At 45.0% G+C, this 16675-nt stretch overlaps 1 protein-coding gene across 2 annotated transcripts in view; it reads right to left on the bottom strand.

The window, feature by feature from the left end:
* COBL (cordon-bleu WH2 repeat protein) overlaps window positions 1–16675 on the bottom strand; it is a 438118-nt gene that overhangs the window by 323619 nt on the left and 97824 nt on the right. The window lies entirely within an intron of this gene.

The following is a 16675-nucleotide window of genomic DNA, read 5'->3' as shown; positions in this document are numbered from 1 at the left end:
CAGGAGACAACCATCTAATCTCTGCCCATGACACTGCCTGAGCCCTAGTGGAATGAGCGTTAAACTGACAAGGAAACAGCTGCTCAGCATCCACATATACGGCCATGATAATCTTTTTGATCCTATTGGTGCCCGTGATGCCAGCTCACCCTATTTACTCTCCACATGGAGTATAAACAGCCAGTCTAACTTCCTAAGTTTAGAAACCTCCAATACCTCAAGATATGCCATTTGACAACCAAGGACCATAACAGGAGATATTCATCCACCTCTCTCTCCCTGACCAGAGATAGTAGGGACTGATTGATTCTAGTAAAAATCTGAGACCACCTTTGGCCAAAAGGACGGAGCAGTCCACAATTGGACCGCTCCTGGAAACACTCGAAGAGACAGTTCCCAGCAAGACAAAGCCAGCAGTTCAGAAACTCTACATGCAAAAAAAATTCATCCTCTAGTAAGTAACCTCTGGAGGAGGCTACACAACAGTTGAAGGTGGGACCTGACAGAATTCCAAAACCAGATTAAGACTCCATAAAGGCACTGGCAACTGCAAGCAGGCACGAAGATGCTTCAACCCTTTTCAAGGTCGTGCCACAACTGGATGGGCCGACAAGAGTTCACCATTCACATGACCTCGGAAACAGGCCAGAGCCACCACCTGTACCTTCAAGGAATTAATGAGTGGGATTTTAACCAACCAAGATGAACCCCTCTTTCCTCACACCAAGCCAAAAACATTCGCCAAACGTGACCCTAGGCTATGGAAGTGAATAACTTTTGCACTCAAAGCAAGGTGGAAAACACTGCAGTGGACCACCCACACTTCTGCAACCAAGCCTTTTCAAGGGCCACATTGTAAGAGAAAAAACAAGTTGGTTCTTCGAGAAGAATAGGCCCCTGTCACAGGTCCCTGTGGATCAGTATTCGGAGAGGACAGTCCATCAGATTCTTTTGCAGATCCGCATACCACAGCCTCCTGGGCCAATCCATGTATGTTTTGAATCTCCGAATCATTGAGTCCAACATGGGCCACGGCGAAAAGGCATATAGAAGCTTGCCCCTGGCCACTCCTGCACAAGGGCATCAATGCTCGAAAAATTCAGATCTCTCCTGGGACTAAAGAAGTGAGAAACCTTAATATTGTGTGATGTTGCCAGCAAGCCTAGAAACAGGAGGTCTCAGCGGCACACTATGAGCTAGTACGCTTCACTGTACCATTCCTTTTCTCCTGGATCCAGACCCTGTCTGCTGAGAAAGTCAGCTCTTACATTGTCTCTTCCTGCAATGTGCAAGGCTGAGATCTACTGAAGATATACTTCCACCGATTCCATCAGTTGGGCTATTTCCTGTGACACTTGCTGGCTCTTGGTTCCTCCCTGTCGATCAATGTAAGCTACTGTCATCACATTATTTGACATTATTCGGACCGCTCAATCCTGCAAGTGATCAACGAATTGCAAGCATGTCAACCAAATGGCACGGGCTTCCAGATGATTGAAGCTCCAAAGGTACTCCTCTGTACTCTAGTGCCCCTACGCTTTCAATTCCTGACAGTAAGCCTCCCAACCCTGGAGGCTCATATCCATCATGGGTAGTAGCCAGTCCAGTGTTCATAGGGAAACGCCCCTCATTAGATGATCCGCCTGCAACCACCACTGCATTCGGATGCTGATCTCCACTGGTAACTAAAATCGATTCAAGAAGTTCTGAGACTGTGGACTCTAATGCATAAGCAGTGTGCGCTAAGAGAACGCCAATGCACCCTTGCCTGTGGAACCACCTCTCAGATGGCTGCCATCAACCCATGCATCTGTAGATAAGACTATACTGCCAGGTGTATTGTTTCCGTCAATAGTTGCACCTGCATCATGAGTTCTGAATGTGGACCCCAACAGGCACACCTGCCTTGCTTTGTGTCAAAAATGAACACCTAGATAACTCCAGTGTCTGGGATGGCTGCAGACTGCTCTTGGCCAAGTTCACCACCCAACCTAGTTCCTGCAGCAAGGTGATCATCTTGTGTGGGGCCTGAAAATTCTCTTTCATAGCTCTTGGTCTGAATTAGCCAATCGTCTAAGTACAGGTGGATTAGAATGCCATCCTTTCTCAACACTTCCGCTACCAGCACCATGACCTTAGAGAAGGATCTAGGTGTGATGTCCAAACTGAAAGACAGAGTTCAAAAAGTGATAATGTTGTCCCAAAACAGCGAAATACAGAAAACCGTTGATCAGCCAAATGGGAATATGCATATACTCCTCTGACAACCCAGAGACTTAACAAGTCCCTTCGACTATACTCCTCTTATCAGTGAGCATAAGATTTCCATACAGGAATGAGTCACTTGCAAAAGCCAGTTGACTTCCTTGAGATCCAGGATGGAGTGAAGGAATATTGGCCCAAATTATCTTGCGATATGGGCCCTGGTATCACAGTCCAAAGGCTGAGGAGTCTTGACAAATTACACTCCACTGTCTGTCTCTTCTGTGGAGAACTACAGGGAGATGCAAAAAAAAAAAAAAAAAAATCCCAAGGCATGCTGAGAAACTTCAGAACATAGCCATCTCTTATCACCTCCAGACCCCACTGGTCTGATGTGATCTTGATCCACCTCCGATAAAAAGGAGAGATAAGCAACCCCCTACCTCCTGTTTCTGGGAGTGGGTCAGCACACCTCATTGAGGGGTTGGGGGGGGGGGGGGGCACTGCCACTCGAGACCGCACCCCATCTGGATTGCCTGGGATAAAGGACTGAAACCTACCCGAAGGTCAAGCCCTATGAAAAGTTGCTCCTCTGTAGGGTCGAAAACATTTGAAACCCCCAGCGCGACATATCGTGCTGAACAACCATGGTGCCTACTTTTAATCCTCTGGTAATGAAGGAACTTGGGACTCACCCCAATTACTGTCCATTTCTTTTTTTTTTTTCACTCCCAAACCAGAGTGATCCTTAAAAGGCCACTTCTTAAGAGTAGGCTTTGGATTGTCTCGACACCCATTCATCAGCCATAGCTGACGCTCAACCCTTAGCTTCCGAGATCAGACGAGATCAGGCTCAACCAGGATGGAGAGACCATAGGGCACTGCCCTGAATTCAAACCAGACTCATCGACTTCCTGAGAGAGAGCAAGGAAGAGCAATCCACCAGGGAGCAGCAAGAGGCCATCTGTAATTCATTGCCACTGCCTCGAGGCCTGCTTAAGGATAGCCACAATTCTCCTATCTTGTGCCTCCTTCAAGCCACTCACCCTGCCACAGGGATAGTCGCCTGCTTGGTGATGGCATGCACCAGCGAATCCACTTTCAGAAAGCGCAACTGCTCTCTCTCTCTCTCTTCCAGATCCAGGGAGTGCAGCACTACCAAGGCTCGTCCCCCTGTAAAAACAGCATCTGAGGTGCCCCATTCAAGATCAATCAATTCTTGAATATCATCCATAATGCTTCACATAAGGAATCTAAATGGGATTCTTGTTTAGCTTCGGCACCCGGCAGCCCCAGCATCTTCAGTGCTTGGGCAATCCAAGCCGGCAACCCATCTCTATGAAAGAAACGCAACATTGTGCTAAACAGTTTCAATCCCCAGAGGAATTTCCCTTCTTCCAGGGAGTAAGGGCCACTTTCACCATTCGTGCCACCTGGGTCCCTATAACAGGTGTAGTCACACTACAATGCTTACCTGCGGCACCAGGTGTGCGGGGATTCGCAGACTGGGATCCTGAACTCTTAGGCTTACCACGTCGGTGATTGAGCAAAAACCTGCGAGTGGGGCCTAGCCAAACAGCTCCTCAACCCACCGAGTTGTTTCGCTGTGGCCTTGTGTGTAGAAAAGCATGTGAACGCCGCCGCAGCCCATACTAAAATCAGGGGCTGACGGTCTTGCACCTACCAAAATTTATAGGCACACAGTATGCGGTCCAGATAGGCACCCACCTGAGTGCCCACCTGAGTGCCCACACCTAAGCGCACACCCAGGCACACAAGCGCAAGCTGACGTTGAACAGCGTTTCACAGCAGACGTGTGCAGAAAATTGCGTGAACGCCACCATGCTTAGAAGCGGCTTCTAAGCAAAGCCTGAGAGCGGGACCTAGTCAAAAGGCTGCTTAACTTCCCAAGTTGCTACAACTTCCCAAGCTCCCTCGGAGGTGGGAATGGACGTCAGATCTGTGCGCCAAGGCTCGGAGACCAGAAGAGAAATGGAAATCCTCATTCCTTCTTCTTATTTATTTTCTTTGTCCTTACCTAAACTCAGCCCATCTCCAGCTTCAGGGGGAGAGGGCAAACACCGTCACCGCCGTACTCGGCTTCCTGTTAACCGCTAGCCTCTCAGTTGTTTTTCTCTCTCTACATCTAAGTCCACACTGGAAAACCAGCTACTGGACCGAGGCACTCATCTGAAGGAGAGATCCACAGATATCACCTCAGGAAAAGTCAACTGAGGTAGGGACCATAAGGTATCACCACAGGAGAGTGGGGCGAACTAATTTCCTTCTTCTTTTCTCCTTCATTTTCTACATTATTATTTTTTTATTTACTATTTTAAAGTAATCCCCAGGAGGGAGATGCACATCCACCATCTGCTGGAGAAGGAGAATACTGGCAGGCTTATGCCAGTGCAGGGGTATATATACCATGAAGTCAGCTTTGCTCCATCTCCATCTTCTAGTAGAGGTGGATAACCCACTGCTGCGGATTAACTTGTCTGAATCCTAAGACAAGTCTTGTTTTGAACTTAAAAAGGACTGAACTATTATGGATCAGTGGGTCGCTGAATTCTGCAATTATGAATCATGTTCAGTTAGGTTCAATCTTGCTCCAGTATCTATAGAGGTACAGAACCTCAGGGTGGCCCTTAATTATAAGCTTTCCTTGAATGCCCAAATTAAGTCTCATTCCTCAAGATGAAGTTATTGTACAAGTTGAAAGCACTGCTTCCTGATAATGATTTTAGATCTGTATTACAGGCAGTGTAATTAAGTCATTCTGACTATTGTAATTTCCTTTATTTGGGCCACCCTGTGTACTTACTAAATACGTTACAATTAATTCAAAATTCTGCCTCATGGCTAATTTCTGCCTGTGTATTGTATGATCACATTTGCTCCATTCTAATGGGACCTACATTGGCTCCCTGTGAGTTGGCAGATGAAATTCAAGGTAGTGAAGTTGATTTTTAAGATGATCAGAAGGGCTGTACCTGATTTGTTTAAGTCTGCTATTACATCCCACTGTAAACTCTTCAATTATCAAGTCAGGCTCTTTTGTCTGCACCTTCTGTAATTCTGGGGCTTCATCTGGATAATTATCTAGCTTTCCACAAAAAAAAAAAAGTTAAAGCTTAATATTTTTTGCTTAATGCTTCTCACAAATGCTCATTATGGACCTTTTTGAACTTTATGTTTGTATGAGTCTGTGATTTGACTGTATTTTATGTTTTGACTGTAATCTGCTGAGGGTAAAATAGAATCAGCAGAGTAGAAGTGCTGGGTAAAATAAATAAATTGTAGCACTTGTGCCACAAAGCATGAATCTTTGCAATTTAGGCCCCAGTAGTAGTGCCCCAGAGAATGTTATAAGCAGGTTCATGTGGGAACTGAAATTCCACTGTGAATTTGCCCATGAGATTCTAAAGGGCAAGAGAGGAGAAGAATCTATAGGCAGCATGCTGTAAAATCCTGTGCTTTTGCATGAGAAGAAAATCTCTGAAATATTAAGAAAAACCTCATGGGTCTTTCAACGACATACCGTATGCACACGCTATGTCCCAATGCTCAGCGCAGCTGAGAACTGTATATATGCATATGTGCCTGTGAAGCAGCTTATAAATAACTGCTCCTGTAAATAAAAGTCAGACCAGTTTTGGAACCATGGATATGGAGTTGTCTGATATTGTTTCAGGTTGTGGCTAAAGAAAACTGTGCAGTCACAGAGAGGGGCAGTAACTCTTTACTTGGGAGTCCCTTTACCTATGGTCTACTACGCCAGTTTACTGAACACAGACTAAAGAACCCTAAAACCATTCAGGATCTTCCTTCCTGATCTCCGGTTATTTCCAAAGGGGGCAGGTGGGGAGAGAGGGAAGGTATTTAAACCAGTGACACTGGGACACTACTACACATTACAATGGACTTTCTGTTCCACACTTAAAACTGACGACAGTACCACAGCTGCGGAAATGGCAAAACAACAAGGTAGGGTGAAGTTAAAGGATTTCTTGTTTAATACAGTGTTTCATAACCATAAACACTTTCAAACTGTGTTTGCTTTCAGCAGCTGCTCTGCTTAATTAACAAAAGTTTGTTAAGCGAGATTTTGCCGTTCCGGTTGCTTTTTTGGCAGCGCGTGCCCGGACTGAGATGGCGTAACAGGGCTTGCTCTGTTCAGAGCTGGAAGGGTTCTGCAGCGGGACCCAGGACTGAGCAGCTCAGTCAGCTCTGGTTTTTCGCTTCGGTGGGGTGCTTGCAGCTAGCCACCGGTATCACAAGCAGCCCATTGTGCGCAAGAGAAGGCCGCTGTTTGCGATGACTCTACCGCTCCACACACAAACACAAACAGCCAACCCCACACTATCCGATTATTGAGCGAGGAGACAAAAAACCCCCAAAAAACCCAAAAGGCATCAAAGAGAGGCAGTGACACGCATCAGCTTGCAGCTGGGATTAAGCACGCCTGCGCCCCCCCCCCCCCTCCCCCCACTGTGCAGCAGCGAGACCACTCAGTGGCCCAGAGATACGGGCTGGATTGAGAAACCTCTTTTTTGCAGCTTCTTTTCTATATCCTTCCAGACTAGGAAAAGAGAAGCTCAACATGTCTGTGCTTCCTTTGGATGCCATGCTTTTTTCTTTAAAATGAAAAAAAAAAAAAAAAACAAACGTCAAAATTTTACTCCAGTTTTGAAACCAAAATTGTTCCAGATTTTTCTCCGTCTATTTGTCTCAATTGAAAATACTGCAGGGGTGAGGGGGAGGCAGTACTTTTATTGCTAGATCTGAAGCAGTCTTTGCAGCAGAGTAAAATATACATGTGCCCCCGGGATTCTTCATGACCACCACCGTACATCTGTGACATTAAAATTCAACATTTAATAAAGATGCTATTTATAAGGGATGTGCATTCGTCCTGGTTCAGGGACCCTGAAACCCGAAAGTGGCTTGCAATTTTTGAGGCAAGTGATTTCCATGAGATTAGCTAGCAGAGAGCTGCTGTGCATGCATTAACATACTTGCCATATCAGGGGGAAGATAACATGTGGTATTTGAAATACTATTCAATAATCACTGTGATAGGTCAATTACTGAGTATAAATGCCTAACGCAGCTAAGTAAATGACCCCCTTTAGCTTGTAAGCCCTCTGGAGACAGGGAAATACTTACAGTACCTAAATGTAATCTGCTTAGAAGTGACTGACCAGTCAAGAAAGGCAGAATATAAATTTCCAAAAAAATTAACATGGTACTGCACTAATGCAGAAAGCACGCATTAGTCAATAGGCCCCATTAAAAATGATGGGAGCTGTGGTGCATAATCCATGCTTTGTGTATTAATGTAAAAGCGCAATTTAGTAAACAGACCAGTTAAAGTGGTGACAAGTGCCATTTCTGGCAGCACTGCTCCATGCTGATCATCAGCAAGCTGTACTATACCAGTAAACTGATCACTATACCCTACATCATAATCCAGTGACAAAACTGAAAAACGAGACCGATGCCACCGCACTGTAAATCCTAACAGGCTCTTCCCCTAACGAACCGTGTCTACCTAATTAGAACACAGAAACAAAAAAAGAAGCAGAAGAGGAACACGATAAACCAGTGGCACACAAATATGACTTTGCTGCATATGTTGAAGCGGTGATCTCTGAGTGTCCTGTCAATAACGTGATGTGATTATCCCCTTTGTTAAGAGTTAATCTGCTTGGATAAAGGGTGCTGTTTTGGGATCACTCTTTGCATATCATACTGTATTAGCAGTCCTGGATGTCTCACTAGACATGCTAAGCCTGGGCCTAGGGAAGCAAAAGCCTGACTGAAGATTTGCTGCCTTCCATCTGTGCTGAATCTTAATCATCAGAGAACAGGTTAGAAAGGGGATACAAGGTAGGAGCAGGAGCAAAGCACAACAGGGACACTTAATTCCCACCAACGCAATTCAGATCCTCTCAGATTCTTTCCCCCAGATCCTGGAACCTCCCTTCCTTCCTACCTCTCTCTCTTCTCCCCAGATACTGAAACCCAACCCCCAATCCCCAGCCCCCTCCCACCCCCTCCTGTTTCCTCAGTACCTTCCTCCGGCTCCCATCCCAGATGCCTCATCTTCCCCCTTCCTCAACTTTCCCCATCTCCTGTCCTCCCCCCTCCTGCCACCCTCAGTCCTCTTCCTTCTCGCACTCCTCCCCTATCCCCAGTCCTCTCGCACTCTCCTCACCCCATTTTTTTGTCCTCCTTCCTTTTCTCCCCCATCCTGGAGATCTCCTCCTGTTACTGATGCTTGAGATCTCTTTTCTCCTTACCCAATAAAGAAAAAAAAAAAATTAACAAATAATGCAAACAAAATAAAGGTTGGAAAATTACTTAATTTTTATAATGCAGCATAAAAGATTATGTGCTTCAGTATTTTCTAATTTTTTTGCCACAGAATCTGCCCCTGAGCTGCTGCAGAAAACCGTGTCGCTTTGCCTTGGACCTTCTGCTCTCTGTCGTCTGACCGTATGACGGAGGGTGACTGCATCAACAGTGCCGAGGGATGGCAAAACCCTAAATCCGCCGCTTCGTATTAGAGCCACCATCACAAATGGCATTCTCACTGGAGAGGCAATGAACTGAGAGGGAAATTTTCATAAGCAACCTCGCCGTGGTAAGACGGATCGACGCGCCTAATTATTCTCTGTCTGGAACTCGTCCCCCCTCAGTTCGGGTACGAGAACACACGGGTTACCATGGCGCACAGACTTTTAGCCTGATGGCAAGGAGGCGTTCTCAGAGGCACGGTTAGGTTGTGCGAGGAAACCAGCACAAGCTCACGACACTTCCAAGAGCATGTGCACTCATTTATTACCTCTCTCGGGCCGAGGTACACAGTTTGGGAGAAAAAACAGGGCTTATGCTGCTCCTAATTATCCCTGCCCTGGAGTTTGGATAAATGACTTCAGTTTCACAGTGCTGTTGAGCTTTCACCTAAATTCACTAATTATACATAGTTTTAAAAATATCCCTTTCTCATGCCTACGTTCAAAAAAAGAAAAACAAAAAAAAGCAGCTCAGGGGATTATAACAGAATTGCCAAGCTACTCTAGTGATAACGCACTGTTGTAACAACCAGCCTTAAACATCCGTGCAAAACACATGAAGATTTAACGCTCCGATTAGAAAATTTTAAATGACTATGCTACTAATCTAAATCAAAAGGGCAATTGTACTGTAATGTTCTGCATCAGTGCTTTAGATTTAAAGTGGGCAATTTTCAAAGCCATTTGCATGTACCTAACCCGGATTTATGCATGGAAATGGCTATTCTAAAACTGAACCTAGAATCAGTGCATTTATTAATCTCCATTCATTAAGGATGTAATTATGTTTGGAATTATGAGTGTCCAATTGTACGTATTTTTTATAGACTCAGTTGATGTTACTTAATGTTATTTAACATGAGCTATGTTCTGATTATGGAATATAAGAAATACCATACTGGGTCGGACCAGAGATCCAGGAACCTCAGCATCCTATCTCCACCATGGCCAATCCAGGTCACAAGTACCCAAACAGGATCCAATCCTATTTGCTCATAACCAGGATAAGCAGTGGCTTCCCTAAGGGGCAGATTTTCAAAAGCTACGCGCGTAACCCGAGAAAATCTGCCCCTGTGTGCGCCGAGCCTATCTTGCATAGGCTCGGCGGCGCACGCAAGCCCCGGGACACATGTATGTCCCGGGGCTTTCAAAAATAGGTGGTCCGGAGACGGGGCGGTCCCGAATCCTCCGGCACAGTAGCCTGTGCCAGGGGATGGCGAGCCGGTGCGTGCAAGTTACGCCTGCCTGGGGCAGGCGTAACTTCGGAAACAAAAGGTAGGGGGGGGATGGGAGGGGAAGGTGAGGGGGAAATCACAAAAAAAAGTTCCCTTCAAAGCCGCTTCGATTTCAGAGCAGCCTTGGAGGGAACGGGAAAAGCTATCGGGGCTCCCCTTGGGCTCGGCGCGCGCAAGGTGCACAAGTGTGCATCCCCTTGCGCGCGCCGACCCCGGATTTTATAACATGCGTGCAGCTGCGCACGCATGTTATAAAATCAGGTGTAGATTTGTTCGCACCGGGTTGCGTGAACAAATCTATGCCTGCGCGTATTTTTTAAGATCTGGCCCTAAGTGTATATGGCTAATAATGATATGGACGTTTCCTACAGGAACTTGTCCAAGCTCCTTTTAAACCCAGCTACACTGCTTTCATCATATCCTCCAGCAACAAATGCAACAGTTTAATTGTGAAGACATTCAATCCCCTTTATTATTTTAGTCGCCCTTCTCTGAACTTTCTCCAATACAACTATATCTTTTCTGAGATGCGGCGACCAGAATTGGAGCAAATTAGAGGCATTATGATATCCTCCGTTTTATTTGCCATTCCCTTCCTAATAATTCCTAACAGTTTGCTTTTTTGTGAGCTCCAAAGCACACTGAGCCGACAATTTCAATGTAATATCAACTATGACACCCAGATCATTTTCCTGGGTGGTAACTCCTAATATGGAACCTAACATCGTGTAACTACAGCAAGGATTATTTTTCCCTATATGCAACACCTTGCACTTGTCCACATTATATTTCATCTGCCATTTGGATGCCCAATCTTCCAGTCTCACAAGGTCTTCCTGCATTTATCAGAATCTGCTTGTGATTTAACTACTCTAAACAACTTTGTGTCATCTGCAAATCTGATCACATCACTTGCCGTACCCCTTTCCAGATCATTTAAAAATATCTTAAAAAGCACTGGTCCAAGTACAGATCCCTGATGCCCTCCACTATTTACCTTTTTCCACTGTGAAAACTGACCATTTAATCCTACTCTCTGTTTCCTATCTTTTAACCAATTTGCAATCCACAAAAGAACATTGTCTCTTATCCTATCCTATGACTTTTTAGTTTTCTTAGAAGCCTCTTATGGGAGACTGTGTCAAACTCTTTCTGAAAATCCAAATACACCACATCTATCAGTTCACCTTTATCCACATGTTTATTAACCCCTTCAGAAAAATGTAGCAGATCTGTGAGGCAAGACTTCCCTTTGGTAAATTCATGGTGGCTGTGTCCCATTAAATCATGTCTATTTATATATTCTGTGATTTTATTCTTTTTAATAGTTTCCACAATTTTTCTCGGCATTGAAGTCAGGTTCACTGGTCTATAGTATCTCGGGTCACCTCTGGACCCCTTTTAATATATCGGAGTTACACTGGCCACCTTCCAGTCTTCAGGTACAACGGATGATTTTAATAATACTAAGGTGGGAAAACTATGAAACTATTGGTAAGATCCCCATCAAAAACAAAGATAAATTAGAATTTCTATCTTTTGGGATCAGGCTGCATTTCATTTGAAATGTCAGTCTTTTTTCTACTGATGGTATCCAAGCAGAATAAGTTGTCATTTGGCAATTTTTCCGCTAGATCTGTGCAGGTGAATACGTTATCACACACACACACACAACAGATTTGCTCCAGAGCCAAAAAACATTTTGTGCAACATAGATACCTGTTTGTGCTTTCCTTCTCCAGTTTGTTTAATCAAGTAAATATTCCTATTCAGTGGGCAGAATGTTGCCGCATCACAGCACCACCAAATCTTGAGGCCATATTTTGAATGTTTGCTGGGGAAATTTTCAAAGCCTTTTATATGCATAAAACCCACTGCTTTTATGTTTTTATGTTACCTGCCTCCCTGTTTCACTCACAATAAGTGACAAAATATTGTCAGGCATAAACAAGGCAAACATTTCCGAAATGCTTTCTCTCCGGCTTGCTCATGTTGCCCTATTTTGACCACTACTTTGCTATCCGCCTGCTGTGGAACTCTAGGCCAGGACCTGCCATTTCTGCCTCTCTTGGTGGCAGCATCTGGGATGTTCTCAGGAGATGGTATCTGTGGTTCCTTGGACTGTGAAGCCCTAGGTCTGCGCCAATGACGGCCATCGGCTACTTCCCTCCCCCGTACCACTGGTTGCTAGCACCATCAACCCCTCCCCATCACTATTGGGGAAACTTTCATGGGAAGTATGGTCTTTCTGGTTAACAGCAGTCATCAGCCCCTGAAAGAAAGTCTGTATCATCATTACTGGAATAGCCCTCTAATGAAGAATCGCTCCTATCATCTGTGAAAAATAGTCTGATCATTTCTTCAGACACGCAGCTCCACTTCCTGGTCCTCTAGAACACAGAGAAAAATAACAATGGCACCATGAAATGTAAGAAATGGGACATCATTGCCACACTCCCCCCATAAAAAAGTCCAGGCATAGCACAACTTTGCCAATTCAGAAAAAGGACAGGATTCCTGCCTTCGCCTTGTAAAGAGCAGTCGGAAGTAGACAACAACAATATGCACTTTAACCCATGGCAGAAAAGCAATCAAGTAGTTACTGTTCAGGCAGAGTCCATTGTGTCTAAGATCTGCCCTCTTTTTGTATAGATTCCTCCTCCTTTTTTTTGCTTCTCTTTCCTTGCATGTACTAATGGGGCAAAAGAAGCCCATACTTATATGCAAGAGGAAAGAATGCATGTGACTTTTTCTTTGAGAGGTCAAGTAGGTGATGGCTTAGTTTCCTGGAATTAGGAAGGTCATCATGAGGCTATTGCTGATATCTTCCGAGGTGCTCAAATGCTCAGAGAGATGTACAAATGAATATTTCTGTAGGTAGAGTGACACAGCATTTAGATGAGATTGGTAGCTGATTATAGGCAGAAAAGCAAGATTATGTTAAGTTTCTAAGCACAGCTGTTACATTCAGCAGCTCATGGGAAGGCCCTGCGAGCCACCTCACTCACCCCCGATGTGGCCACACCCATCCCGCACTCAGCACACAACGCCTGCCCTGAACGTTGTCCAGCACAGCCCAAGATGCTGCCAGCCGCCGCTCCTGTTGCCTTCCCTTAGGAGCGCGTCTTGCATACGTGCACATTATGAAGGCCCCACGGCGAGAAACACTGAGCAGCACCCTCCAATGACATTAAAGTGACTGACCTATTTAAGCAAGGGCTTTGCAGCATTACTTCACCTCAAGAATGGGCCTAGTGACTTAGCAGTGCATGTTGCCATCGAGTTCCTGGTTCTTCTATCCCTTGTTCCTGATTCCTTATCCAGCCTTGCCTCGTCCAGGCTTTGCCTCTTCAGTCTTGCCTTGTCCAACCCTGCCTTGTCCTGTCCATCTCATCCAGTGTCTTCTGTGTGTCTTCATCCACCCTTGGTCTGACTTCCAGATTCTGACTTCCTGCTTGGATCTGACCACTACTGTCTGATGCCTGCACTTGACCTCCTGCTTGGACCTAACCATGACTGTCTGCTGCCTGGATTTGACCTCTTGCCTGGTCCTGACCACCCTTGTCTGCCGCCTGCCCCAACCTTGGCCTGCCACCGACTTCCTTAGCAACCTACCGCTCCTGGTGGCTGCCATTATTCAAAATGGCATGGGCTGCCCTTTGCCCCTATCATGTGACAGGGACTACCGGTGCCATTGGTCAGCCCCTGTTACATGATAGGGACAATGGGCAGTGAGCACCATTTTTAAAAATGACCAACCCCTACTAGACCAGGGACATTTTGGTGAGCCCTGGGGCCTTGAGAGGGTTGGTGAGCAGGGTCAAATAGTAGGGGGAGGATATTTTAATAAAGGAGAAGAGTTGGGGGCAGGTCCTGTGATTTTTCTTTTAAAACAAAACAAAAATAAAAATAACAATCTGAGGGTAGAACCGAAATGGCCCACTCCTGAAACCATGAGGGAAGTTGGCACGAAAATATTTTTGTGTACACCCCCTTATGCTTGGCATCTATGTCTCTGACACCGATCAAGAACTAAGGATATAATTTAGTAGCATATGAGGAGAGAAGAAGGTTTAATACAAGCATCAAAAGCAACAGTGTGAGAATCCCATCCATTTCCCTGAATGTGGTAAATAAGGTGGATGCCATGTTGTCTCACTGAATGTGCTGAAATAAAGATCAACCACAAGACGTATACGGTGATGCCTTTTTATTGGACTAGCTTAATGTACTTCTTGACTAACTTTTTATAGTTACTCTCCTTTCATCAAATGAAAACAAAATGATGAAGATAAGGCAAAAAACACTGCTAGCAGACTCACAAGAGGATCACCAATTAAGTTATAATGGTGGTGTGAAGGAAGAAGGGAAGGTGATGTGTTTTGAGGCATGATAAAGAGACACAGCAGAGCCTGTCAGATCTGGGTGGACCACAGAGATAACGCACTCGGTCAGAAGACAGTTGCTAATAGTGCGCAGCCAGTGATCGACAGAGAGCATGCACCTTTAGCAAGAGACGCCTCCCTCCAGCCCTGTGGCCAGTGAGGGCTTCCAGAGCTGCTTGGGCACGCCAAAAGAGGCTGGGGGAAGGTGAAAAAAAGAAAATATGACAAAACGAAAACAAGATTACGTCTGTGATCAAACTGAAGTCCAGTAACTGTAACACGCCATAAGCCTAGCTTAATTAAAAAAAAAAAAAAAAAAGAGAGTCCAGTTTTGCAAATTCAAACAGCAAATGCTGGAAGGGCAAATTGAACCAGCAGCTCTAATTTTACAGCTCTGTGCTTAAACTACTGGATATCCCTGCCAGTCACATTTCAACAATTTACCTTTATTATAGATTTAAAATAAAGACAAGTGGCCAAGGTGCTGTAGGTTGGCCTAAATAACTCGGTAACTAGGTAAGACTCATTTCACATTCTCACTCTCCTCGTTTTGTTTTTTTGTTTTTTTTTAAAGTCTACAGAAGAGAGACTCCAAACCAATGTTTTGGGACCAGAGTAATTTTCCATATCTACCAAAAAGCACCAAAAGCCATGACAGTGTTCCACCAATGAAATTCTTTTCAGCCCCAGGAAAGGAGAGACGTGGGACACTCTGGTAAGAACTGTGACCCGTGCGACACTTCAGGCATAGCCCACAGAACCTTTGTAGAGACCCCCCCAGTTCTCCACTAGATGCCCCTAAGTCAAGCTTTAGTTTGGGGAGTGAGGAGGGAGCATAGCATTCTTCACCAGCACCTCCTCCAAGGATGCTGGGAGTGGTATCTCCCGCCTGCATAACTTCAGGAGTGTGCTTGGAGTAGTGTGGCATTTTTGAGGTGGTCACTAGAGGCGGAGGAGTGCTGTGATCTTTGTTTCTCCCTGTACCCAAATCTAGGCCTCCATGGTCAGATACAATGGAGCAGGGGGGATGAGATACCGCCCTGTTAGGTACCTATTCAGTCTGGAAGGGTTTTGTCCTTGGTTTGGGTCAGAAAATTTTGTGGGGGGGGTAAAAAGACTAATTAGGTATCTGCTAGCGAATCCTTGTTCCTGGTCCCAGGAAGATTTTCCCCTTATCTTGGAAAGTTTGGGGGAAGAGAAGATCTGCTGTTCCAAACCTACCCCAAGTGGAGGCTCAGTAGTGCCTTGATCTTGAAGAAGTGCGTTCGTCTTTTGGAAGGAATTTTGTGTCCGGTTCTGTTCACAAGGAAGTTCTGACCAATCTTCTTGCCCAGAAGATGGAAGTGAGGGTTTTTTTCCCCTTGTTATGCTGATTTGAGTATTTTTCCAAACTGGAATATCCAGAGCAATATCAGAGAACAGTCGAGAATGCAAAGAAATCCACCTGGAGATCCTCATCAGAGTCTCTAACCCAGCAACATAGAGAACCACGTGCCTTTGAATTGTGGAGAACTTCTGGGACCCCATATAATTTTATTTTTTTCACTTGGGAGAAGGGAGACCCATTCAAGACAGGAAACCCCAGTACCCTTCTAGGAGCCTGGCTTCCAAAAACTGAAAAGAAAGGTGTTTCCTATTGCCAGCCACCCTGAGAGACACTTACTCAGAGGAACAGTACTGAGACTGGGGGCTAAAACATGGATATTACACTGATGAAATGAGTTGGTGCTGATTGATCAACTCTGAAGATATATTGCAATACAATTTATTTTTGAAACACTTCACTCGAGTGTCCTAGCTGTTACTGACACAGGAACAGAGCAGTGCTATGGAAACTATGAATATGCCTGGAGAGAAGTATTTCCTCTGCAGCCTTGGACACTGAAGGTTCAGCTTTCCCTCACTTCGGAGAGTCCACCTAGGGGCTTGTCAAGACAGAGACTGTATGAGGACTACGGCCCTTGCACTTCTCGGCTAAAACTCCGAAGCAGGGTCTATACTTTTTTCTTTGTGGCAAAAAAGTATTTTTTTTCATTGGTTCAAGGATTATGCTCCCACTCTTCTGGACTGGACTTCTCATTTTGCGGACTTATGGAATACCGTTCTGTTCTTTGAAGTTTTCTTAAGATTACACTATATTCTACCAAATTTGGAGTTCGTATTCACTTGCATTGCCTAAGGAATGTCAGAAACTGGTGAACAGAAAACAAGCGTTTTGTTCTTTTCAGATTGTCATAACTTCCCCATCTTTACTTAGTGGATTTCAGTTTAT

Source organism: Rhinatrema bivittatum, chromosome 2, assembly GCF_901001135.1.
Source record: "Rhinatrema bivittatum chromosome 2, aRhiBiv1.1, whole genome shotgun sequence".
NCBI lineage: Eukaryota > Metazoa > Chordata > Amphibia > Gymnophiona > Rhinatrematidae > Rhinatrema > Rhinatrema bivittatum.
The sequence above is the reverse complement of the archived record's forward strand: the minus strand, read 5'-3'. Positions and strand labels throughout refer to the sequence as shown.